Source organism: Castanea sativa, chromosome 12 (genome assembly GCF_040712315.1).
Source record: "Castanea sativa cultivar Marrone di Chiusa Pesio chromosome 12, ASM4071231v1".
NCBI classification, from domain to species: domain Eukaryota; kingdom Viridiplantae; phylum Streptophyta; class Magnoliopsida; order Fagales; family Fagaceae; genus Castanea; species Castanea sativa.
This window is the reverse complement of record NC_134024.1, coordinates 45,058,319-45,085,896: the sequence shown is the minus strand read 5'-3', so window position 1 is coordinate 45,085,896 and position 27,578 is coordinate 45,058,319. Positions and strand designations below refer to the sequence as shown.

The 27,578-nt window shown below is 33.0% G+C and overlaps 1 pseudogene; it reads left to right on the top strand.

Annotated features, from left to right (window-relative positions):
• Positions 1-7,311: 7,311 nt before the first annotated feature.
• LOC142620759 (UPF0481 protein At3g47200-like) lies at positions 7,312-11,663 on the top strand (annotated as a pseudogene).
• The last annotated feature ends 15,915 nt before the right edge of the window (positions 11,664-27,578 follow it).

The following is a 27,578-nucleotide window of genomic DNA, read 5'->3' as shown; positions in this document are numbered from 1 at the left end:
CTGAGCTTACACATGAAATAATTTATGAAAACACCCAGAAAACATGTTTTTCACACAAAAACAACTTGAAAAACTTTAGAAAACATGGGTGATACAAATCACTTCTAAAAGCAAACAAAAAGAATAAAAATCTTTTTGGTTTGATCCACATATGGTTGAGTACACACACATCACATTTCAACATGTACAAATACACAAATGAAATAAGCTTTCATTGAACAATAGACTTGTGTGTTGTGTGTGTGTGTGTATGTGTATCAAATGTGGAAAAGTCCTTAGTCTAGAGTGAAGCTTTAATGATCAATTCAATCAAGTCATACACAACTAGTACTAAGTTTAGTGGTCTATTTCAATTATAGAAATGAACATATATGACCTCCCACAGGTAAATGATTACATATCTTTGAAACTTTTCTTTTTGGCTTCTTTCAACTTATAACAGTTGATCATTTACAAACAATACATCTCATTTTGAGATCGATACCTGAAATTTTTGATATTCAATTTTGAGAGTAAGCCTTTGGCTTTTTGAGGCACCATACATATCAATACAAGTCGCTTTACCTTTTTCCTAGTCAAATGCTAGTATATGCGACGGCTTTTGCAGCTCATTATCTCTTTTCGAAATTAGACATTGGTTGAGCTATAAAGCAAAAACATAAAAAGTGGGAAGATATATAGGCACAAGTCTATGCATGTATCAAAACTATCAAGACTATTGACTAATAATTCATGACAAGCTTGAAGATCTATTTACAATAATCACACATATATGTCAAGATTTTTTCCAAAAAGATAGTTGTACATACATAACAAGCAAAGCTCGTAAATGCACTATGCCATTAGTACAAAGGTACTAGGCCAAACTCACATGTGATATGTGCTTAAACATATACGATCAAGTTTTTTGAATTTTTCACTTTTTATGTGATTTTGGATTTTTACACACACAAAAACAAAAGCATAAAAGTAAGATCAAATGCAAAAACAATAAAAACAATTCATATAAAGAGATGCATGATACACAAATGCATGATAATAAAGCATCTAATGAATGAAGGGTCTTACAAAGATTGAAAGAATTAGATCAATGACCAAAATAGCATAAGCTCAACCATAGGAACCCTTCCTCATCCAAATGGAATGTTTTTTTAGAATGGGTGTCTCATGAGAAGCGAGACAAGAGTTAGAAGAATGAGAACCAGATTCAAATAAACAAGGAGATAAGAACATTAAAAACTTTCTTCAACAACTTACCATTTTTCATCAAATCTAGTTTATTTTGCATAGCACAACTTCCAAAAAGCTCAAGTTTCTCTTTTCTTTTGATCATTTTAAGAGCATGAAACTTAGAGCAATGAGGTCTGAGATGACCAAATGTACTACAATGGTGACAAACAATGGGTTTAGGTCCACTAGACGTTTTAGGGAGGGACCTAAATGGAGGCTTTGGCTTAAGAGCCTTTCTCTCCACCTTTTGATTTCTTTTGTGTGGAGAAATGTACACCAATTTGTCCTTTGAGGTAGAACACACAATAGACACAAAATCGGGTACCACAACATAATTGCAACAAATATTTTCATCCTTTTTAGCAATAGATTTAGCAATCAAACACTTGACATGCATCTTAAGAGATTCATTTTCACATTTAAGATCATCAACTAGTTTGTTAGAAAAAACAAGTTTAGCATCCAAGTCCATATTCAAACATTCAAACTCCTTTAGTTTTTCAAGAGAATGTTCAGCAAGTTTCTTATACTTTTCAACCAGTTTGTTGAATTCATTGAGCTTAGCAATCAAATCATCCTTTTCACAAAAGAACTTGCTTAAATTCTCATGAAACTTCTTATCTTTTTTCTTCAAGAGTTTGACCTTTGGAATATCAACAACACCCAAATTCATGTAACATGTCATCACAATTATGAGGATTAACACTCATAGAGGCATTTTCACAAAAACATGGCATATTACACTCAACAACATCCAAAACATCCATAGAAGTATACAAAACACTATTCATGGCAAAACGCACAAAGGGTCAAGGATCACACTCAGGTAATGAAACCAAAACAAGTGTACCCACTGTGATACCAATTGAAAGCTCGAATTTGTGTAAAAACACAAGAGCTTGTTTAGACCCCAATTAAAAAATTATGGCTCGGTTAATTTTACTCTAACTTATCTAAGTGTGGAACAAGAGTAAATGAAGTGCAATAAACCGATAACTACTCTAGTGCATACACATGAACAATAAAAGTAAAGTACAAGAGTAAGGGAAGAGAGATGCAAATACAAGATAACACCAAGATGCGTTATCGAAGAGGAAATCGAAGAACTTGGCGAAAAACCACTTTGCGACCCTCCAAGTCGAATCGATCCACTAGAGAATAAAGTTAGAGTACATGAATAACAAAAGACCCTCCAAGCCTAGTCTACCCAATGTACTTGAGCCCTCCAAGCTCCTGCTACCAACGGACTTCTCGGAGTCATGTCTTCTCTAGCTTTCCAGATTTCGTAATACGCCCGATTGCATCTGCCAAGCCTCACCGGCTTCTTTTGGCAAATCCACAAAACTTCCCAAGCTCCAAAACTCTCTCTACACTCTAAAAAGGTGTGAGTTGTCTTTGGGTAAAAATATCCTCTCAAGGTATGACAATAGGAGAGGGAAGGAGAAGAGACTAGAATGATTTCTCACTAAGGATGAGTAACTCTCTCTCTAAAAGATAGGTGTGTGTTTTTAAAAACCTATCTAAAGTTTTTCTCCCTGAATGGTCTCCTTAAAAATTCTGTGGGTAATGGGGGTATATATAGTATGGGTGAAGGGTAAGAAAGTCACACTTAAATTCCTTCAGGTAGAATGTTTTACGAGTATTTCGCGGGAAGGCCTTACTTGCGAGACACTCGCAAAACTGACAGCCTGGCACAACTTTTAAGCTTCTAGCATGTGCTTCTCACGTGGCTATTTTGCGAGTAAGCTTCTAGCGAGACACTAGTGAAATCCACTAATTCTTCATTTGATGCTCGATTCTTCACCAACTTAATACTAAACTCAATACACTAAAATCCCACAAAATACAAGGAATAAAATAAAGCAATTATAACACTTTTTGTTATGAAATAAAACCAACATAAAACATAGTTGTAAATCACAACTTTACAAATATGAACACAATAGAATTCAACAAAGAGAGTGAAAATACAGCTTTCAAATTGAAGTTCTAGCTCTAACTTCATCTTGGTGTTCGATGTCCTGTAAATATTCTGGCTCTATGTTTGCAAGGATCATAAAGTGGAACAAGAAATTCAATAGACGCTCATGCTCCTATACCTAACTAGTTTGCATTTGTTGTCCCTTCAAAAATTGTAGCAAACATTGCTGGAGAGAGAGAGAGAGAGAGAGTTATGGAAGATCAGGTGACATATAAGAAGCAAATTTCATTTTCTTTAATAGCGTCATTTGATATTTAAAGTTTTATATCAGTGAACTAATTTAAATTGATGATATTTATTTATGATGTATTATGGATAAACATTCCAATAATTAGCAGAAAGTTTTGTGATGCAATTGTATTTCTAGCTTCTTTGGCTGTTGTCATGGTAACCATAAATAAAGCTTTTCTATTTTTTTTAATATTACTTTTTTTTTAATCTCTATTCTGAATTTACACATTGTTTAATCATTGAAAAACCTGGAAGCATTATGAGATTTATGCATTTATTGGTTTATCATTCATGGCAATGAATGAAAAATTATGACACTAAACCTAAAACCTAGGGGAGTAAGAGATTTATGTGTTTATGAGTGAAATATTATTTAGTTCTACATCCAATCACTCTCTAAACCACCCCGAATTAGTATACATGAAAAAAAAATTTCCCTTTATAAAAAAAAAGTGGCTAGTGTGTGTGTGTGTATATATGTATTTTAAAAATAAAGTCAAATTCTACAAATCTATCTATCTATCTATATATATATCTAAAAGTTAAAATGTAGCATTTATTATTGCTATACTCCTATTAAGCCATATCAATGTCACATCATCAACCAATTTCAAACATTTTAAATTATTTTTCTCCTTATTAATTTTCACCTAACAATTACACTTTTTCTAACATTTCCTCACTTTTACTTTTTTACCCCACTATTCTATACTTTTACCTTACAATTCCTCCATCTATTCATCTTCCTTTTATTTTGACTTTTCTTCTTCCTATTTTATTTACTATAAAAATTTGTTTTTTTCTCTTCCATTCAATCCATATTTTGCTCACAAAAAAAGGTGAATACTCTCTCTCTCTCTCTCTCTCTCTCTCTCTCTCTCTCTCTCTCTCTATATATATATATATATATATATATATATATATATATATATATATATATATTGCCTTCATTCTTTTGGTGGATTTTTAATTCTTTATTGCACCTCTAATTTAGATTGATGAATTTTTATATTTAAATCAACCACCCAAGGCTAGACCATCTTTCTTAACACCACCACCGAAGCAACCAAACCCAAATTCCATGGTACAAACCCACCATCGAATCAACAATGACTACATGGCCACTCTCATGCTCATCCACTGTAGCCAAAATTGCCACCATGACCCAAAGCTAGCTAAGACCCATGTGACCTAACACTGTGACCCATCGAGGCAAAACGCCAAGACCATGCCACCGCCGATCTAAGTGAGAGAGAGAAGAGTGAATAAAATATTGGAATAAATTTTTGCATTTTAGCTACAATTTTTTATTTTTAGATATTATAGTAGCAAAAATGCATTTGCTACAATATGATGCATGCCATGGTGTGGGGGTGTTTTAATGTTTTTTTTTTTAAATCTTTTGTTGATACAATGTTATGCAAAATGCTTTTTGTAGGGACACTGAAATGAATCCCCAAGGATCACTCCATGGAAGAGTCTTTACAATGATCCACACAAACAAGATACAAATCAATAATAGAGAATATACACTCTACAATGGGAAATACAAACAGTGGATTTCATTGACCATTTATATGCTACCATCACTATTACAAAAGGCGAATCTAGGAAGCTTTTTCTCTTTGTTCCCGTGGTATTTCACTCAATATCTTTCACTTTCCCTTTGCTTTTCTTCTCAAACTGATTTTTCTTCTCCCTATCCTTCGATCCCTTTACCTTTCTCTCCTCCCACTTTTATAGCCTCATCCTTTGTTCTTATCCCTCTAGTTGTCCTGTTCCTTTTCCCAAAGTCTCAAGGATATTTTTCTTACTTTATCAGTTTCCTCTCCTTCTTATCTTAGAATTCTGACTACCCAGAGGTTGCATGTATTGTTCAGGCGATCTTTTGCGCAATTAATGCAGCAAAGCTAAGGTAAGAAACCCCTCCTTAATGCAGTGGTAAAAGATCTTCTTTATTTTTGCGCATTCCAGAAGTTTCCCGTGGTCACCAGCGTCTCTTGGAGATTGTACATTGATTATCCATGCTCCAGACAAGCTAACACATTCCTTTTCCACGGGAATAGGTTGACCATAGTATCCGACTCTATCTCCAACATGATGACCTAACTTTCAACTCTTTCATGGATTGTCTCCTTCCGAGCTTTCCCCTCAGCCCAAAGACCAAGCCTAACTATTTTCTCGTGGCCCAATAACTTTCTGGGCTCTAGGCCTGAATAGAGACTATTCCACTCCCCCACACTTTTTTTTCTTTTTTCTTTTTTTTTTTAATTTTGGGTTTTGCATACCCAATGTTAATTCTCTTTGATCCCACACAAGCATGTATCACACAATGTAAGCCCACAAAGGCCATACAAATTATCTTGGAAAATTATTCAACAAAATAGTATTGCCAATAGTGCTAAACCAAAGAAGATTGATGCAACACGAGGTTCCCATAAATAAGGAGGAACTAATAGGACTTGTTCGTGGTACAACTGGATAGGTCTTAAACTACACAATAAGAAGCAATGATTTACACCTGAAAGAGATTTTGGCCTAAACATATAGATTTAAGCTTTTGAATTAAGTTGCATTCCTATATTTTATATTAGAACTTCAATTAAAGTCTCCCAAAGTCTTATATCTCCCTAACAAGCGTATAATAAAATTTAGATAAATGTCTACCAACTTATAGGCGTAAGAATGAAAATTATCATTTTTTACCCAAAAAAAAAAAAAGAATGAAAATTATACATTTACATTGTATCTATGTTATACTTATAGTATTATTCTCATATTTGATATCACATTTGCTGCAACCTCTTTTTAAAAAAAAAAAAAAAATTAACACATTTTTTCTTTTTTGAAAGTAAGCTCATATAATTTTTTTCCCGCGGGGGAGCTAAGAATATAAAATTTACAATGAATTTTTATAAGAAATGATAAATGTATTTTTTTCAAAATTTTGGCCCCCCACCCCCATAAGGTGGCTCCGCCCCTATGTATGAGTTACTTTATTTAAACCAAACAATAATAATAATAAAAAAAAAAGGTAAAGATGTTTAATAACTATAACTCAATAGTGAAAATAAGTAAAATTTAGATAGATGTCTACAAATTATAAGCAAATCACATCATTCCATTTGTTTCTTAAAAAAAGAGAGAGAAGTTGTTCAATATGTATATTAAAACCACTTTGTTATATAAATATTAATTTAATCATCCTCCTTCATTGTCCTGTTACATATATATATATATATATATATATATATATATAGCCTATACCAAGCCCTAAGGCATTTGATAACTTTTCCCATATGTTAAAACTACTTTCAACCTAATTAAAGTTACTTCTGATTTCAAAATTCTTTGAGATTTCTAGAATTTAACTCAAGTACAAAGACTAACTTCAATGGGAGATTTATTGAGCAATACCATATTCCCATTAAAAGAAAAAAAAATTGTGCCTTTTCAATATATTTCCAAAATGAAGAAATTTTGATAAAACATTAAAAAATTTCATATAGTATCACATTAGCAAAAATTTAATAGGAAGTAGAAAGTATGTATATAAATATATCAAAAAGTACTTTCTTTTACCTACTAAAATGAAACAATTCAATTTGGCTATTTAATTACTCTATGTCTCTATCAAACTAACAATAAAATTATCTATTTAAAAAACAAGAATGAAATTAAATGATTTAATTAGTACCAAAATTATTTGTTCAATTAATTATTGTTTCAAAAGAAACCATTTTAAAATTCTTCATTCAATTTACTATTGTCATCCAGTTAAAATATTTGCAAATCTTTTATGTGATCAGCTTTACAGGACAATGAAGGAGGATGATTAAATTAACATTTTATAAATGATTAAATATAAAATGATCATTATTCTTGTAACAGCGGTGCATTTTAACATATTAGAAGATAGTGCCATAGAATGAACTTTGAAGTCAAATTACAGTGTATTGTACTTTACACGGGTCATCACCGTAGCATTTTTTATCCTAGTGGCACTTATCTTGATAGATAGGAGTCTCTTCAACTGCTTTATGGAGATGAAAATTTGGAAAATAACATCAGAACAATGTTTAAAACGGCGAAGCAAGATATCTCAATAAGGAGTTTGGGTTTGATTAGTGTTCCAGTTCACCTTTGCAAACTGGATGAGCAAGCCTTCACTCCTCTGCTTATTTCAATTGGCCCTATTCACCGCTCCAATGCAAAATTACAAACCATGAAAAATTGTGAAGTACGGTTTTGTGAGTGTTTCATTCAATGGGCTAATATAAACTTGCTGAATTTGGTACACTCAATAAGAGTGAGGGAAAAAGAAATTCGCTCTTACTATGCAGAGACTATTTTGTCCAGCATAAGCAGTGATGATTTTGTGACAATGATCCTGGTGGATGGGATGTTCATTCTTGAGTACTTCTTGAGAGAATCTAACCCAGATTTGTGGGGGAACAATCCTATGATAGCGGAATGGATGCCTCCAGTTTTGAAATTGGACTTGGTATTACTTGAAAATCAGCTTCCCTTTTTTGTTTTAGAGATGTTGTTCAAGCAAGCAAACTTTCCGGCTCAATTAAGGTTAAAACCCCATTCTTTAAAGGAACTTGCTTTTGAATTCTTTCAATGTTACAACTTTCAAAAGATGATCCCTCGTTTTCTTGGGCAAATAGAACACTTCACAGATCTGCTTAGATTCTTTTATGTAGGTAACCAATTTCTGTTTAGAAGAACTGGAGGGGCTAAACTTTCATACTCTGCAACCCAGCTGCATGAGGCAGGAGTCAAGTTTAAGGGAGTCGAGTTTGATAAGGAGAAGGGATTTTATAGAGGGGATAGACACTTTCTTGACATATGTTTCGATTTTAAGAATGGAGTGTTAGAAATCCCATGCATTAAGTTAAATGATGAGAAAATACGTCTTATTCGAAACATTATTGCATTAGAGCAATCCCATTATGTAGGGGACACATATGTTACAGATTTCTTTGTTATCTTTGATTTCCTTATCAATACTTCCAAAGATGTAGATTTACTTTGTGATAAGGGAATCCTCCTTGATTACCTTGATGACAGCAATGCAGCAGCAACAGCATTAGCTGTCAACAATCTTAATACCAATATCTTATGGGATTATATGAGCTCTAATTAGTCGGAAATATGTAAGGATTTGAATGCATTCTATAAGAAACCTTGGAATAGATGGAAGGCAACGTTGTGGCGTCAATATTTTAGCACTCCTTGGAGTGCTGCTTCTACCTGTGCTGCTATTATCTTTCTACTACTCATAGCGATACAAACTGTATGCTCTATAAAGTCCACTAAGTGTTGACAGATATGCAGCAGTTCTGCTGATCACTTTAGCCTTTGTTATCTGTTAATTAACTTTTGTTTTCAGCTGTTACTATTTTGAATGAGGGTTTATCCTTATTATTAAGAAGTATTTTTGAGTGTGTTAGTGTTGGATTTGGATCAGATAAGCATAGTGCTTATGATCTATATCCGCTTAATTATCCTTTGAGTGTTGTAATTCTATTTAAGACTGCATGTTTTTCAATAATAATTTTATTTGAAAATTTATCAGAAACTTTAATTGTTATTTGGGAGTTTTGGTTTTTATTAGATTCAAATTGGTTGCGAGGAGAAAGGACAAAAATTGTTAGATCAATTTTTTGTTGAGTTATTCTATTCCGACAAATAAATTCACAAATTTTGCCACAATTTTTTTATGTCAAAATTGTGACTGGCTTCTTGTCCCTTTCATTTGGACCCTTTTTTTTCTCTCTCTAATCACAATCAACCACAGGGAGAGTTGCGGAAAAAATTATGTATTTTTTTGTGGTACTAGAATTTTTATTTTCTATTTCTTATTGAAACTACAGAGGATGAGAGTAAGGAGTTTTATGAGAATTTTTATTCTAGGGTCTACATTTGCACTAGCAAGTCAAAAACAAATATTATGCATTAGGTCCTATCAATAAAAAAAATACTACTATAAAATATATATTATGCATTCAGCAAGATAAATAAATAAGAATGTTATACTATTTTGTACAGATTCCGGGAAATTTTGATTTTTACATCGTGCACCATGTATGCCAAGAAAACTGTGGCTGATTTGTACATTTCCAAATTTTTATTTTTGATTATACAAATTATTGAGTAGGCAATAGCACTATATGGTCACCACTGATTTTGGAAGTTCAAGTATTTGATTTGCCACTGCAATTCAAATACTCCCATGAGGCTCACCTAAATTAAGAATTGATTTTCAAAACTCAGCTGCTTTCTCAGCAAAGATTAATCTCAATACACAATATGTATAATCACTCTTGAAGGTGGAAACACGGGATAGGTCTCCTTTAAATACGAAAGGTTGCCAAGTATTTGTTATTGGTGTAGATGTTTAACCCACGGCGACAAAGACTGTGATCTGTGGATTACCAGTGAGGGCTTGCTCAAAATGGAGGATCGGATTTTTGGGGCGTGGCTGCGAGCTCCTTTATCTAATCAAATCAAAAACTCCACCATTGTAGTCCCAGCGTTCTATCAACAGAAGAAAGAATCAAAGGTTCCAAAGGATTTGGGAAGTGAACTTTTTCAAAAGCTCAACAAGCATCCTCACGAAACCTTTGGAAGAGTTAACCTTGGATTCTTTATTCCCAAATATTTCAAAACCTGCTGCATATCCTGTTATCAGGGAGCTGGAAGATCTCCTACCGAGTTTTGGGGATCAGTACAAAACAAAAAGAAATTCTGTGCATACTTTGTACAACACTGACTCAGAACGGGAAAAAGGTGATGCGATGGTAGACGTTGATGGAAACTTGGAGTTGTTACCAATAAAGGAGTCTGCCACTTCAACTCTGCTTGGGGACAAAAAAGGAAATGCCCAAAAGAGTCCAACTCAGCCCTCAATCATGTGCAAGTCTCCATCACTTTCCACCAGGTCAAATTAACTCCCTCTGGTTGATCTTTCAAATACTTTAGATTATCCCATGTGCACCCCTATTCCACCTAAGCCCTCCTGGACCTGCATTAACCGTATCTCTACTAAACCTGAGGAAAATTGAAGGTTTTCATAGGGAGAAAAAAATCAGAAAGGTGTATAAAAAATAAAAATAAAAATTGGTTTCACAGACTGATAAAGAAAATACAGTCACATTGGTGGAGGCTGGTTCCCAGCCCCGCCAGGATCAATGAATCTCATTTGTTGGAATTGTCGGGGGCTTGGGAACAGGCAGACAGTTTAGGAGCTTGGAGAATTATTCCAAGCACAAGATCCATCAATCGTGTTCTTAGCCGAAATATGGTTGGAAGAAGCAAGGCTAAGCAACATTCGAGATTCTCTTCAGTTCGGTCATGTCCTTGGAGTTTCAAGAATTACTCGTGGGGGTGGCCTAGCTCTCTTTTGGAAGAAGGGTTTTAATTTAGATGTGGAATCCTCATCTCAGAATCATATAGATGTGGTGATTAATAAAGGAAAGGATAATGCTTGGCGTTTCACAGGAATTTATGAAGCCTCGGAAACGCATTTGCGATCTGAAACATGGGACTTGATTCGTGGCTTGCATAGACATGGTTCTCTGCCTTGGCTATGTAGTGGCGACTTCAATGAAATTTTGAAATCTCATGAAAAGAGTGGGGGCAAACTCAAACCCTATCGTCAGATAGAGCAGTTTCAAGAAGTGTTGGACGAGTGTAATTTATTGGATCTTGGCTTCTCGGGCAAATTTACTTGGTCTAGGTCTTATCTGAGTGGAGGTATGGTGTAGGAGAGGTTAGACCTGGCTGTGTGCACGATGGAATGGTACGATTTATTCCAGCAACATGTGTGCAAACTTTGACCTGTGTGCCTTCGGATCATAATCCAATTTGCATTCGCTTTCAGGGGATTGAAGTTAAAACCTTAAGACCTTGGTGCTTTGAATAGATATGGCTTGAGGATTCGAGGTGTAGGGACACAGTGGTGCGGTCATTGGATAGATCTATTGGGGGCTCTCCCGTGGAAATTGTTGTCACAAAATTGGAGGCTTGTCAAAAGAACCTCTTGCAATGGAGTAAGAAATCTTTTTGCCATGTGAGACGGGAGATTATTGAAAAAAATAAGATGTTAAAAGTGGTTGAATGTGAAGCAGCTCAGGGAAGAAAAATGGATCAGTTTCTCAAGCTTAAATCCGAAATTATTGATCTCCTCCTCCTTGACGAAAAAATGTGGTAGTAGCGAAGTAAGGAGCATTGGATGATTTTCGAGGATCGTAATTCCAAATTTTTTCATACAAAAGCCTCGCAATGCTTTTGTCAGAATAGAATTGTTGAGCTCCAAAATTCAGATGGGGTGCTAGTTTTTGGCGAAGGAAACATCTCATACATGGTTTGAGATTATTATAAAAATTTGTTCCTCTCCTCAAGGCCGTCAGAAATGGATGAAGTGGTTCAGTCCATAAAATTTGTTGTTACTGAAGATATGAACAATGGTCTGACCAGCCCTTTTTTCTTGGGAGGAAATTGAGTGTGCTTTGAATCAAATGGCTCTCCTTAAAGGCCTCGGCCCTGACGGGATGCCTTCCATTTTTTTCAAGAAATTTTGGAGTGATGTAGGTGATGATGTAGTCAAGGCAGTGCTATTTTGTTTAAATTCTGGCAGCCTAATTTCAGGTCTGAATCATACTTTCTTCTGCCTTATTCCTAAAGTTAAAAATCTTGAATATGTCACTAATTTTTGTCCCATTGCACTTTGTAATATTTTATATAAGCTTGTCTCTAAAGTGTTGGCAAATAGGTTGAAAACAGTCTTACCTCATATTATCTCAGAATCTCAGAGTGCCTTTCAATTTGATAAGGCAATTTCTGACAATATCTTGGTGGCCTTTGAGACTCTCCATCATATGAAACGAAAGAAATGGGGTAAAATGGGGCACTTAGCTCTGAAATTGGATATGAGTAAAGCATACGATAGATTGGAGTGGATGTTTCTCAAAGGGTTTTGGAGAAAATGGGTTTTCATAGGAGGTGGGTCAGTTGGATTATAGAGTGCATACAATCAGTGACCTACTTGGTTTTGATAAATGGCGAGCCTTCGGATCCCATTACCCCAACTAGAGGCATCCGTCAGGGGGACCCCCTCTCCCCCTACCTCTTCCTTCTTTGCTCGGAAGGTTTAAACGGCCTTCTTGAGCAGGCGGTGGCAGCAAAGTTCCTTGAGGGTTTCTCTCTTTGTAAATATGGGCCAAAAATTTCCCATCTTTTGTTTGCCGATGATAGTCTCCTCTTTTATCGTGCTAGAGTGGACAATGTGTCAAAAATTCTTGAGATCCTTGGAAAGTATGAGAGAGCATCGGGGCAGAAAATAAATGCAAACAAAACCACAATTTTCTTTGGGGGTAATGTGACGAATTCAGCTAAGGAACAAGTGCAAAGCCTCTTAAGTGTTTCAGAAATTAAGGAATATGAGAAATACTTGGATTTGCCGACGGTGGTGGGAAGACATAAAAAAGCAAGTTTTAATTATATTAAAGATTAGGTTGGGGGAAAATTGCAGGGTTGGAAGGAAAAACTTTTATCCCAAGCCGGAAAGGAGGTTTTGCTTAAAGTCGTGGTCCAAGCTATTCCGACCTTTGCTATGAGCTGCTTTCGCTTCCCGACTGGTCTTTTTCAAGACATTGAGATGCTTGCTCAAGGTTTTGGTGGGGTCAAAAGGGGGAGCGTCGAAAAATACATTGGAAGAAGTGGGTAGTGTTATGCAAACCCAAGGAAGAGGGCAGCATGAGTTTTAAAGACTTGTGTAAGTTCAATGAGGCCTTACTCACAAAACAAGTGTGGAGGTTGGTTCATGATAGGCATTCTTTGTTTTATAAGGTGTTTCAAGCAAAATATTTTCCTCATGGGTCCATTTTTTAAGCTACTACATCCTCCGGATCTTATGCTTGGCAAAGCATTCTAAAATCTAGGCATCTAATTGCAGTGAGTGCCAGATGGAGAGTAGGAGATGGTCAACTCATTAGGCTCTTCATTGATAAGTGGTTGCCAAATGGGGATGGAGTTATTTCTTTCTCCTCGGGTGAGCTTCATTCGGAGGCCACAGTTTCCGAACTTATCAATCGAACTTCGGGGTGGTGGAATATTCAGTTGATTGACCGCTGCTTCCATCCACCTGATGCAGCCCGGATTAAAGCACTCCCACTTTGCTCCACTCCTCAGCCTAACATGTTGTTTTGGCCTCTTGAAAAATCTGGAAAATACTCAGCAAAAACGGGTTACAGATTGTTGTGTGCTGTCCAGGATTTCGCTGAAAATCTGCCCCAAGTTAGCACTGAGATGGGGGATTCTGGAAAAAGCTTTGGAAAATTCAAGTCCTAGGAAAAATTAAACACTTTCTTTGGAGGGCTTGCACAAACTCCCTAGCAACAAAAGAGAATTTGGTGAAACACAAAATCTTGACTGATGGATCTTGTTCTTGCTGCGTTGTTCCTTCTAAAGACACCCTTCATTCACTATGGAGTTGCAATGGTCTTAAAGAGGTGTGGGAGAAGGACTTTGGTTGGATACTTAGGTCTGGGGTGGTCTTTACAACCTTTAGAGAGCTGACTGAGCTGGTCTTCACTAAGTCAGAGACAGCTGCTCTATTTGCCACAACTGCCTGGTCTGTGTAGTATCATAGGAACAAGATCAGACTGGATGAAAAAACCAGGCCACTAGATCAGATTGCTGGCTCTGCGCGTGACTACCTTCATGATTTTAAGTCCCTAATCCGTTGCTCCACCACAATCCGAAATGCTGCTCCCAAGAGTTGGTGTCCGCCTGCTGGGGATGACTGGAAAATTAACTTTAATGGGGCAATGTTTGGTGAATCTGAAGAAGCTGGTGTCAGGGTGATAGTCCGCAATTCCAATGGCGAGGTTAAGGCTGCTCTAGCAGAGAAGATCTGAAAGCCACCTTTAGTGGAAGCGCTGGAGCTGCTAGCTGCCAGACGTGTTGTTCTCTTTTCCCAAGAACTTGGTCTTGACATGGTGATTTTTGAAGGGGATTCGGAGCAGGTAATGAAGGCCCTCCAATGGGGTGGTTGGGATCTTGCCTCGGGTGGTCATCTTGTTCGAGATATCTTATGTATTGTAAACTCCTATGTGAGTACCTCTTTCTCCCATGTCTGTAGGCAGGGTAACGCGGTAGCACATGCCCTGGCCCAAAGAGCTAGACTTGGCTTTCCTATTTCAATTTGGTTGGATTCCTAACCAATGGATATTTCATATTTTGTATTAGCTGATTTTCAGCCTCTAATTTTATAAAAGTTATCAGTTTATTTCCCAAAAAAAAAAAAAAAAAAGTTCGACGTAATAGCTTCTTCTTTTTGTTTTTTTTATACAAAGTCGACATAATAGCTAATCGGCAAGCTATTTAGCCTTATCAATTGCATGAATGGAGAGGAGAAGCATTTTAAGAGAAACCTTTTCCTTTAGCTATTATCTCCATTCCTATTCTAGTAAAGAAACATTAGAAACATAATTTTTTTTGTTACTTGTTAAGATTATAAGTTGTAATTATAAAAATAGTCACCAAAATATGACTTTTATAATATAAAAATTTATGAAAAAAAAAAAGTCAAAGAGAAATGAAAATCCTGGTCCCCAATTTATTAATTCCTACGTCGTATGTTGTTATTTGGATGGTCATAAAATGGTGTGACCTTAAATTGAAATAGATTTATGTCGACAGGTATCCTTGTATACTCATTAAAGAGGCTTCAAAAAGTTCTTACCTGCGTTTGGAACATGGCAAAAACTAATAAAAACAAAGAATCAATTGTATTATAAAATTTAGTCTTAATGGGTGCCCCTCCTACCTTTTTTTTCATTAATTTTTATTTATTTTTAAAAAATACCTAATAACAGAAACCATAAGACAAATTTTTTATTTTTTTTATTTTTAAAAGACCTATTATCTTTTTTATTTTTTAAAAAGACCTTAGACAAACTAGTGTTTACCACCAACTAATGTACTATGAGTTTTTTACTTTTTTTTTTTTTTTTTTTGCAAGATAATAAGTGACTATCAAATAAAAGGTGTAACATGCTCACCGTGTTTTCTATCAGGGTCCCAATGCTTAAAGGCACCTCTTTTTAGAATGTGATTTCTTTGGCTAGGTCCTAGTCAAGTCTTAATTGTTGGTAATACCGTGATTGCAATTCCCTTGGAATAATTTCTAAAAAAATGGGATTAATTATGACTCATTGATATATCATTCGATTTCTCACTACCCATTATACTTCTTCACTCTCTTGGAGTAACAAGAAGAATTTTTCTTTAGCTGGTTTATTACAACTAAAACAAGACTGTTTCATTCAGCTAGTAACAAGTGTTCTGCCACAACGATTCCATGTATCCTAGGCAAGTTCAGCAATATATTGGAAGAAAATTAGGAGAGTTTTATGGTCTGCTACTGACAAGAAGAAGTATTGTTCTTAGTCTTGAAGAAGATCTTATTACTACACTTAAAAGATCTAAAAATTGGAGATGGGAAAAGCACTTCTTTGGGGTATGATAGTTGACCCCTTCAAATTTTGTGTCTTGATTCAAAGAAGATTCTTGCATGATGCTCCAACCAATTAGTTGCCACAATCATCAAACTAATTTGGAGTTATCCAGTTGGTGGCTTTTTTGAGTATGCATCTTCTTCTTCTTCTCTTTTTTTTTTTTTTTTTTTTGGCTGAATGGAAAAATTTTATTAAGAAGAGAGTTGAGAAACAACAACATCTTCCAAAATTACATCCAAAAGATTCAAAGGAGCTGAGCTTGGGCCAAAGAAACCAAAGATGCTATTCAGCAAAGACCAGTGGGCCAATATATGGGCAGCCCTGTTAGCAACTCTAGGGACCCAATCAAAAGAGATAGGTCTACTTATAACTACAGTTTACTAAACTTCTAAGCTCACCTATAATGCTTAAAATTCTCCAAGGAACAATGACACGTGAAGATAGCCCTAGAAGGCTTGAATACAAGTTTTACTTGGATGGCAAGAGAGCTTTCTTTCTCTTCTTTTGATGCTTCCTCTCTTATCGCATCAATGCTGCTACAATCTTTTGCCAAGTACACACAGAAGAAGCTGTTTTATTTGTCATCCCTACTCATATATTATTTTTTAATAATAAGTATTTTAAGGGGCCGTTAATATATGGTAGAACTTGTATTAATTAATAATTTTATAAAAATTTGAAAAGAGATGAATAAATTTAATCTCTTTTTTATATGAGGGTACGTTAATAAAATTCATATTTTAATAACATATAAGTATATTTATATGGGTCAAATTTAATTTTTTATATTAATACTAATTCAAAAAGTTATGTGATAAATTAGTAAGAGGATAAAAAATAGTGAGAAGTTAAAAAAGTGGAAGAATATAAAATAATAGATTTAGTTTTTTATGTATGTTTGGTTAGAATGATTGAAAAGTGAAGCTATAAAAAAAATGAGAGGATAAAAATTGTAAATTGTATAAGTTTACATTTGCAATCCTATTACATAAAAAAAAGATTTTTAATACTTTATAAAGTAATTTTTTTAATTACTACAAATTTACAAACTAATATAGTTAATAAAATATCTGGCAAAAGAAAAATAAATAAATAAAACTACCGTTTGATATGAAAAAATCAGAACAAAATATTTAAACAACCAACGGGTAAATGACTAATTTTTCCTTTTTCTTTATCCTGAGTCAATCTAGTTTTCTTTACATATATCTATCCATAGGATTGTTGATTTATTTGTGGGTTTAGGAAAACCACACCAAATTCTTTCCCCTTTTTCCCCGACCAAACAATCCAAATAAATGTTTTCTGACCTATTTTTCATCATCTTTTCCTATCCTTCCTCAAATCAACCCAACGGAAGCTTTCACTTGTTTCTGGTCCTCTAGTTACTGTCACCCACTCAGACTTTTACTCAATAAGTCTTAATATTTTACTTTATATTCTAGACTAGGGAATAGGACAACACAAGCCAGTCACACAATCACATCAATGCTGCTACAATCTTTTGCCAAGCACATACAGAAGATACTGTTTTTTTTTTTCAGCCCTACTTATATTTTTTTTAATAATAAATTTTTTTTACATATAAAATTTTATTAATTATTTTTTTTTACACAATAATCATTATCTACTCACTTTTTTTTATCATTCAAATATATATAAAAAATATAAAACTAAATGTAAAATGAGATTGTGAATAAATTTTACACAACTATAAATAAGCTAATGTGAGAGTTTGGGGGAGTGGGTTGTGCAAAATATAGCGTTTTTTCTGGTTCAAAATGCAAATGCTTTTATGTACACCTTTCTTTGTGGGAATTAAAAAAAAAAAAAAAGATTTTACTGATGTGCTTAAGGATACATAATAATATATTTTTTTTTAATTTTTTTTTTTTCAAAAGCTGAAAATTTTATAAAATTTTTCAAAAAACAAATTTGTTAATTAATGTCTTAAAAAATCATATCATGGACTTGGTTTGCGCATGATCGTGTTTAGAAGTTGGGTTCGGGAAAAGACACTCCCAATCCGTGCATCACGTGGGCAAGTCTGAATTTCTCTGAGTTCTGATACATCCGTGACTTGTCCATTCCCAGCAATTGCATTAAATTGAACTTTGCCCACTACTAATTTCTTCACCAGCCAGCCCTCCATCAGACGAGATCTAAGGGTGAGATTAGATAGGGAGGTTGGCGCCAGTGTTTGGGATTTTTACGTTTTAATTTTTTTTTTTTTTTTTTTGCGTATAGATTTCAAGTAGAGATATGGTATACTGTTTATCACTGTATGTAAACAGTAATTACATAGTATATTACTGTTTATGTAATTTTCAGTTTTTTTTAAATTAAAAATGAGACTTGTAACACTATTTACATATTTAAAAATTATTTTGTTACATTATTTTTAGTTTTCAATTTTCAGTTTTTAGCTGTATCCAAACGGATCCTAACTCAGATCAACGAATTACCTACGGCAGTCCTCTATCAGAGAGTGCAAACTCTTTCAAAATGTGAGCAACACTTTGAGCAACATTTTTCAATTTTTAAACAACATGTATTTTTATACCATTTCTAAAAAATACAAACGACATTACTAAAAATGTTACCAAACGTTCCCAATCACTTTTTCTTTAAAAAAATTTCTAAAATTGTTTACAAATATATGCTGGAGGCTTAATGCATTTGGGGTCTGTAGCAAAAATAGAGAACAAGGTCCCTTTATATATTTAAATCTGACTTTAAAAAAGTTAAATATTATTTAAACTCTATTATTTTATTTTAGATACAAAATTATTATTAATTAATATGAACTATGTAGAAATTTTTTTATAAAACATAAAAAATTTAACAAAAATTTTTATACATGTTGATATGGTAGAATAATAATAGTAAGAAAAAAGTAATATTAATAGTGAATTTACGTGAAAATTAGTAAAAATTTGTTAACTTAATTATTGTGAAAATATTATAATTTTTTTTTGGTGTATTACTTTGTTTTTTTTTTTTTTTTTACTTTGAGAAGTGCTATATTACAATACAACCCATCCCTAACAGCATTGTATATCAAGAGACGAAACCTCAAAAGAAGAGCCAGGAAGCTCTATCAGAGAGTGCAAACTCTTTAAAAATGTGAGCAAACTAACATTCAAGGCTCCCATTCGATCCATTCTTCTTCTTTTAGGTGAAGCAAAATGGCTGATTTACTTCATTTTTTTGGACTTGTGAATAAGATAATACAAGCCAGTTACTTATCCCGAGGGGGCAAACAAAGCAGCTCAATCTCTAGCCAGGTGCTCCTCTTTTAACAATGTTTTTGGATCTTATGATGTTGGTTTTGGCCGTCCATATTTTGAGCTTATCATTAAGGACGAGGCTCTTGTTTCCTCTATGTGATTCTGTCTTTGTTTTGTGAATAAAATATCTTGTTCATCAAAAAATACAAGCCACTCACAATGTTGATGCAAGATATTGTTTGATGAACAAGATATCTGGCTAAGATATTGTTTCCTCTCTTGTGAACAAAATATTGTTTCCTCTCTTGTATTGTTTCCTCTGTTGATTGATTTGTGACGAGAGGAAACAAGATATTTTAGCCAGATATTTTATACTATCCACTCACAAGAGAGGAAACAATATCTTGTCACATCAATCATTTGTCAAGTACATATAGAAGATATATATATATATATATTAATTTTAGCCCTATTCATATTTTTTAATAGTAAATATTTTCCGATTAATGTAAGCTAGACATGTAACAAGTGAAAGTTCGGAATTATGTTAAAACACAAGAATTTGTTTAGACTTCATATTAAAAATTACGGTTCGGTTGATTTTATTTTAACTTATCTAAGTACGAAAATAAGAGTAATTGCAAGCGAATAAACAATAAAACTATTCTTAGCCATATTCAACAAATCACAGCAGTAAAATAAAAGTTAAAAGAGTAGAAAAGAGAGATGAAAACACAAGATAACACGCCGATGTGTTATCGAAGAGGAAACCGAAGAATTCGGTAAAAAACCTTTCCGCCGCCCTCCAAGCGGTAAATCGATCCACTAGACAATAAGTTGAGATACACGAATAATAAAATACCCTCCAAGTCTAATCTACCTAATGCACCTAAGCCCTCCAAGCTCCTACTCCAACAAGGATTCTCAAAATCGTGTCTTGTCTAATTTTCAAATCTCGCAATATGCCTGATTGCATCCGCCAAAACTTGGCTTCTTCCAATACTTCCCAGTAGCATCAAAACACACTAGACACTTAGTATGGGTGTGATAAATGTTTGGGTTATCAAGGGTAGAGGAAAACCACAATGGATGATGTGTATAATTGTGGGTATGACAATCTCATACTCTCAAGGGTTGAGGCTAGGGTTTTCTGTTTTGAAAAACTCTTTACTTAATATGTGGGTAATGATGGTATATATAGTGTGATTGAGAATGTAGTGGAGCAGATAAGACAAAATAGCAAAACAGACTCTTCGCATTCCAGTCATCTGTAGGACACATGCATCACTTCGCGGGATGCTTAGTCGCGAGCTACCCGCGAGAAATCTTCTGCCTTCAAAAGCTTGAGTCTTCGTACTCTCTCTCTCTCTCTATCACACAATCCTTACAATAAAATCCCACATAAAGTACAGGGTATAAAAGATTGAACACAATTACAATCAAATTTGGCATGGAATTAAAGCTAATACAAAATAGTTGTAAATCACAACTTTACAATAAGGATTTTACTAATATGTGTTTTTAGGGCACAAAATAATATATCATTTTTAGAAAAAGTTTTACATTTTTTTCAATTTTCCATCAAATGTTTTCAAAAATAAATAGTCTAATAGCACACATTAACCAAACTCTATTAGTAATTAATTTTACAATTTTTTTATAAAAAAATTGAAAAAATAGTTTAAAAATTAATCACTTTTTCTTTTAAAAAATTTCTAAAATTGTTTACAAATATATACTGGGGGCTTAATGCATTTTGGGTCTAAAGCAAAAATAGAAACGGAGACCCTTTTATATATTTAAATATGACTTTAAAAAAATTAAATATTATTTAAACTTTATTATTTTATTTTAGATGCAAAATTATTATTAATTAACACTATTCATGTAGAAATTTTTTTCTATAGACTTGGCCAATATTCTAGACTTGGGAATAAGACAAGTAGACAACACAAGCCAGTCATGTGATATACACAACTCACCTCTCTGAATCACATCAATGCTGCTACAATCTTTTGCCAAGTACCTACAAAAGATACTTTTTTTTTTTTTTTTTTTTTCAGCCCTACTCATATTCTTTTAATAATAATTTTTTTTGACGTATAAAATTTTCTTAATTAAAATTTTTTTTTCTCTCACAATAATCATCTTCCACTAACTTTTTTTTTAAACAAAACATGTAAAAAAAATTATATGCAAAATGATATTGTGAATAAATTTTACACAATTATGGATTTGGGATATGATATTTTAATGAAACTGAAAACTTTTTGTTAAAAGTAATGTAGATAAAAGTAATTGAAATAATACAATAAGACTCGTAAATAATACTAAAAAGTGCAGTGAGACTCATGAATAGTGATAAAAATAAGTTAAATAGTAAAATAAGTTAGCAAAAATAATTTTTGCCAAACTGACTGTTAATGTGTTCAAAGACAAACAGTTGGATAAAAAAAAAGTTTATTCAAGGTTACTTTTGTTGTTATGGTTCAATAAAGGTAAAAATTAGTTGAAATAGTATAATAAGACTCATAAATAATATCAAAAAGTACAATAAGACCTATAAATAATAGCAAAAATAAATTAAATAGTAAAATAAATTTATAAAATTAATCAGGCTAAATAGACCCAAAATGTAAAAAGCGGAGACAATGTGTTGACAACATTAAAAGAGATAGCAAGATATCCCAGCCAAAATGGCCAAATACCACAATTTTCAGAAATTTCTAGTAAAAAAACACTGTTTCGGAACTAAATAGGGAAATACCACTTTTATGGTACTCGAGTTTGGCAAACTCGAGTACCATTTGGAACTTGAGTTTAAGACACTCGACTTCCTAGAAGTTTTGCCATCGTGGCACTGCTAAGGTGGAAATTGGGCGATTAAAAAAAATAATGTGGTACTCGAGCTTGGTATTCTAACCAATAGTCACAGATTGTGTTGCATGGTACTCGAGTATACCAAGCTCGAGTACCACATTATTTTTTTTATTAGCCAAATTTCCACCACAGTAGTGCCATGGTGGCAAAACTTCTAGGAACTCAAGTGTCTTAAACTCGAGTACCATAAAAGTGGTATTTCCCTATTTAGTTCCGAAACAGTGTTTTTTTGCTAGAAAATTCTGAAAATTGTGGTAATGGCCATTTTGGCCTCATAAACAGTGCATTTAACTTATGAGCAATAACTTCTTTGTGAACAGTAATTTTTTTATTATTTTCAATTTTCAGCAAAAATAAGATATTCAAACAGATTAAAATGAAAAAATTGAAGGTTTACCACAACCTATTTAGAGTACTCTTAACTTTATTCAGCAATAAAAAAGTACTCTTAACTTCACTTTTCTTCAATTAAGGACTCTAAGGTTTAAGTTTATTCTATCAATTTTCCTGAAATTTTTTTAAAAAAAATATTTTTTGAAAATATTTTTTAATAATTAATTAAAATATTTTTAATTTTAAAAAAATTTTGATAAAAAAATTGGACACTCAAAATTTGGTGGAAAAACCTTGAATGAACTTGAAATTTAGTAGACTTAATTGAACAAAAGTAAAGTTAGAAGTCTGAAAAAATTTTGGTTCATTTTTTAAAAAAAATTTGGGTCTAGTTAACAAGTAATCTTAGGGCATTTGTTTATGAATTATTTTAGGAAAATTTTGATACCACCTTTATGAAAAATGAAAAAAATTGTCTATAAATTAGTTTTTTTTTTTTCCTCATAAAAGCTTTTCTAAAGTGATTTACTAACAAATGTGTCTAAGGCATCTAATAATAAAATCATTTTCCTTAATAGCTAAAACAAGTGAGTATTATATAGGTGCTCAAGCACTGGGAAGGAACCAACCAATACAAAGAAGGGAAAAAAGTCACTTTGCGCAATTTTTACTTTTATTTTTGTCTATGTATATAAAAAATATCTTATAAACCGTAAAAATTTTTATTAATTTTTTCAAAGGATATAAAATAAAGAAAATGAGATGAAGTCTTAACTTCTTAATTATATTCTTATTAACATTTTATATTTCCATAATAAGATATTTTGCACGTAAGAATTTGTCACATATTTTTATATTATATAATAAACAACTGTTTCAAATTTATTGATGAAGTTAAAAGATTGGTCATCCATTATTGGAAAGGTCCAGAATGTTATTTACTTATTTTCCCTTCCTTGTCTTTAATAGATATTTTGCACATTTTTGTTGCATAAACACTTCAAAATTGATAATGTTATTCAAATACATATAGTTAAGCCAATGCTAATAGTCTAACACTACTAATCTTCTTCTTCTTCTTTTTGGTTTTTTGTTTTTTGTTTTTTTTCATGAGTAAATGAGATTACAAAAGGTCTAGGGGTCTAGACCATCTGGAAGAACAAAACACAGCCCTCCACATTTTGGGCTGAAAATTAGATTGCCTAAGGACAAAACATGCTCCCTATACAAAGCAATAAGCGTCTGGCAAATCTTGCTTCCATTACTAATCGTTTTCCTATAGTTTTCATTTTAAAAAGATTTAATAATACAAACCACCCTCCTAAATGTCCAAAGTCATTACAATTATCATCAAATCTATTTTGAGGGAATTTGCATTGTCCAATTTGGTTGTATTACTATGTAATCTCCTTTACATTAACTTGAAAAATTGTTTATAATGTGCATTCAAAAAGTTTATGGTATAAAGTGTAATCAAAGGTATAGTTTAGGATGATAAAATGTAATTTACTCATATTTTACATTAAGTTGCATCTCAACCTCTTGGACTAGTGACATTATAAAGTAGAGATACTCTCTTTTCCTTTGTTTAGTGATCTGATTGAGAAACCGTGTAATTCACTATGTGGATATAATGGAAATCAAGAAAGTAACATATGATAATTTGCCTCAAGATCTTGTTAGGATTAGTGCCCTTAAATCTTATTGTATGATGCTATGTATGACATGATGTATAACTTAATATTGTGATTGATAAAGTTATTTTATTATTATCTAAAATAATGGTAACATGAATATGAGACATTATCATATAGTCCATGAGATGCATTGTATGTGATTTATGTGAAAAGTCACAGAAGATGTAAATCACAAGTTCTTTGTAAACTCAGAATTTATAGTTCGTAGTCGGTAATGAAATTAGGCATTTCATCTGCGAAAACTATAACGTGTCAACTAAGATGATTTGTCTTGATCATGGAAGTAGAGACTTTTAGTTGATATGTTTTAAGAATTAAGACATATTGAACAGGATCGCTGTGAGATTTATTATTCTCCTAACGACTGTCAAATGAATAATAAATCTCACGACTTCTATTTGCATGAACTCTTAATCCTGAGAGAATAATAGACCTGATCATGAAGTGTAGGTTGCTTTGATATATCAGGAGTGAGATCTAAAGTTACGGTCAAAACCTCAGTATGTTGGGCAGCCACATTTAGTGTTGATGGAACATATATTCTCAAGATGGAATTTATAGTCTCTTGATGGAGATATAAAATATTCCCTTGAGATAAGTTTAATGGGTTTAGTTATTCAGAAAGTTAGGCCTAACGACTTTAGTAAGAAATTGCTAAAGTATATATTTATGAAATTGGATTTCATAAATATATAATGAATAACTTTAAAGAATTAAACCGGGTACTCAAGGATAAGATGTAGTAATTTACAAAGTGGCAGTCTACGTTCATGACTTTGTATTACTACGAATATTTTATGAAGGGGTTACGTGCATAATGAAGTCTTGGGATATAATTTATTAATAAGGCCTAGAGTGCAATTATATTTATATAGTGATATTAAATATAATTAATGGTAACTTTGGACTTGTCAAGAGTTGATGGAAAAGCCCAAGGCCCATTGGAGCTAGTGTCTTATTGTTTCCTTTTGGTCCCACTCCAAGCCACACACTAAAGCTCAATTGGAAAGGCCCAATAGGCCAGCCCAATTAGATAATCAGTTAGTTATAAAGGGAGAAACATACAAATTTTGTTAAGAAAAGTGAGAAAGAAAATTAAGAAACGATGTGTGAGAGAGTGTGAGACACACTTTCATTCTCCCTTTGAAAACTGATTGAGAGACCATACATCTTGGGCATAAAGTGGAATTTTTAAAAGTGTTCCCAAGTGCTTCTAATCTTTGTTTTGAATTTCTCCATACCAAGGTACGCTATCTTGTTCTTAAATTCTAAATTTTACATAGTGCACGTTATCAACCATGAATGAAATAGATCCTTATTTGTTGCTTCCGCTATGTGTTTTATATGAGATACAAAACCAGAATTTTTCCTTCAATTGGTATCAGAACCAGGTTTTCATATCATGATTGTATAATGTGTGATTGAATTTTAGAATTTAAGAAAACCGTTATCTTTGTCTTTCAATTTTCTGCATCATTTGGATATAATGAAGAGAATCTTTACAAGGATATATGTATTATTATTGATCAAGTGTCGTATATGGTAATGACCTAGAGGATATAGTTTTTGAATAAAAGAATAACTGTCAAGTGGGATGGTAATTGTCTTCTTGTCCCACGGATTGCATTGATTGTCATTTACCATGTGATTCAACATGGCGGTACAATAACATGGTAGTTATCGATTGGCAGTTATGCATTTGTCAAAAAACCTTGAATTGTCTTCCACCGTTTGGCTTGGAGTGATTGCTTAGAATTGTTGCATGGCTTAAGTTCGATGCATGGCTTGGTCTTTTGTCTTGCATGAATATAGTCCACTTGCATGCATATAGATATAGGATTCTATTTTCTTATAGAATCCGTACATTGTTGTTCTTGATGGCCATAAATTTTATATATATATATATATATATATATATATATATATATATATATATATAATGTAATTAAATATATATTACATATATTAATTTGTATATTATATTATATATAATATGATATGGATTTTTATATGTAATAAAAGTTTTTATTACGTTATATATATTTATATATGTTAATGCTAGTTTAATGAAATTTATTCTTAATGAGATTAGGATTTTTTTTTTTCACGTATCTAGCATTGTTATCATTCTTGATCTTAAAAACTTTTAATTTAAAATATCTAGTGGGATAGAGATACAAGGGTTGGATCTCATGGCCTCCATTGTTGGTTCATAGTAGTGTGAAATATATACTTTGTCTTTGCCTCGAGCTTAGCATTCCATGCGGAAAGTATTTATTTCATGGTCCTACAAAATTGAATTTCCTGGTTTATAGTGGTTTGATAAACACCTTGTCTTAGTTTCGAGCTTTGCATTCCATGCGGAGGGTGTTTTATCATGGTACTACAAAATAAGCCTGTTAAAGGGATGAAATGTGGTTACACATGATTCTAGACAATGGTATATACTAGACTAAGTATTATAGTATCCTCTATGCTGAGTTATTATTATTATTACTTAGAGGCTAAATGTAAAACGACATATTATTAGTGTTTGATAAGAGTTATCATGATAGCACTAATAATGAGAATAGTTCTCAATCAATCATAGTATTTTATGTTCACTCTATGCTGAGGGATATTGAATATGAGATTGGGTTGTCATTGCATATATTATTTTATGGTTTTGTTAAGGTTCCATATTATATGCTTATATGCTAAATTGATAATTTCCAGTTTACTTATTATATTCATGTTAATTATTTTCAGATTTTGTCATGGCATCATTTAGCCCACTTGTTTCTATTCTTAACCAAAACAAACTGACTGGATCCAATTATGTTGATTGGAAAAGAAATTTGGACATTGTTATTACTGCTGAAGAGCACAAATATGTGCTTACTCAACCATGTCCCACCTTTCCTTCATTAGATGCTCCTCTTGAGGAAAAACAGCGATATGATCGTTGGCAGAAATCTAATGAGATGGCCAAGTGCTACATCCTAGCATCTATCTCAAATGTTCTATAGCATCAAATGCAGGATGTAGAACTTGCTTCGGACATAATGCATAGTCTGAAGGAGATGTTTGGTGAGCAAGGCCGTTCTGCAAGGCAAGAAACCATGAGGCAAATTTATAATACTAAAATGGATGCAGGAAGTTCAGTGAGAGAGCATTGTCTTAGGATGATTGCTAATCTGAACACATTAGAAGTTTTAGGTGCCGACATTGATGGAGAATCCCAAGTGGATATGATACTCCAGTCACTACCAGAATCATTCAAGGAATTCAGACTCAATTATAATATGAACAAAAAGATTTATTCTTTGTCTGAATTAATGAGTGAGTTAGTGGCGGCGGAAGTCATCCTTGGTACTTCTAGTGTTGAAGCCAATGTAGGTGAAGTTTCTACTTCTCAACCTAAGTCGAAAGGCAAAGGTAAGAAGAAGAAGAAGAAGGACTTCACTAAGAAAGATGGTAAACAAAT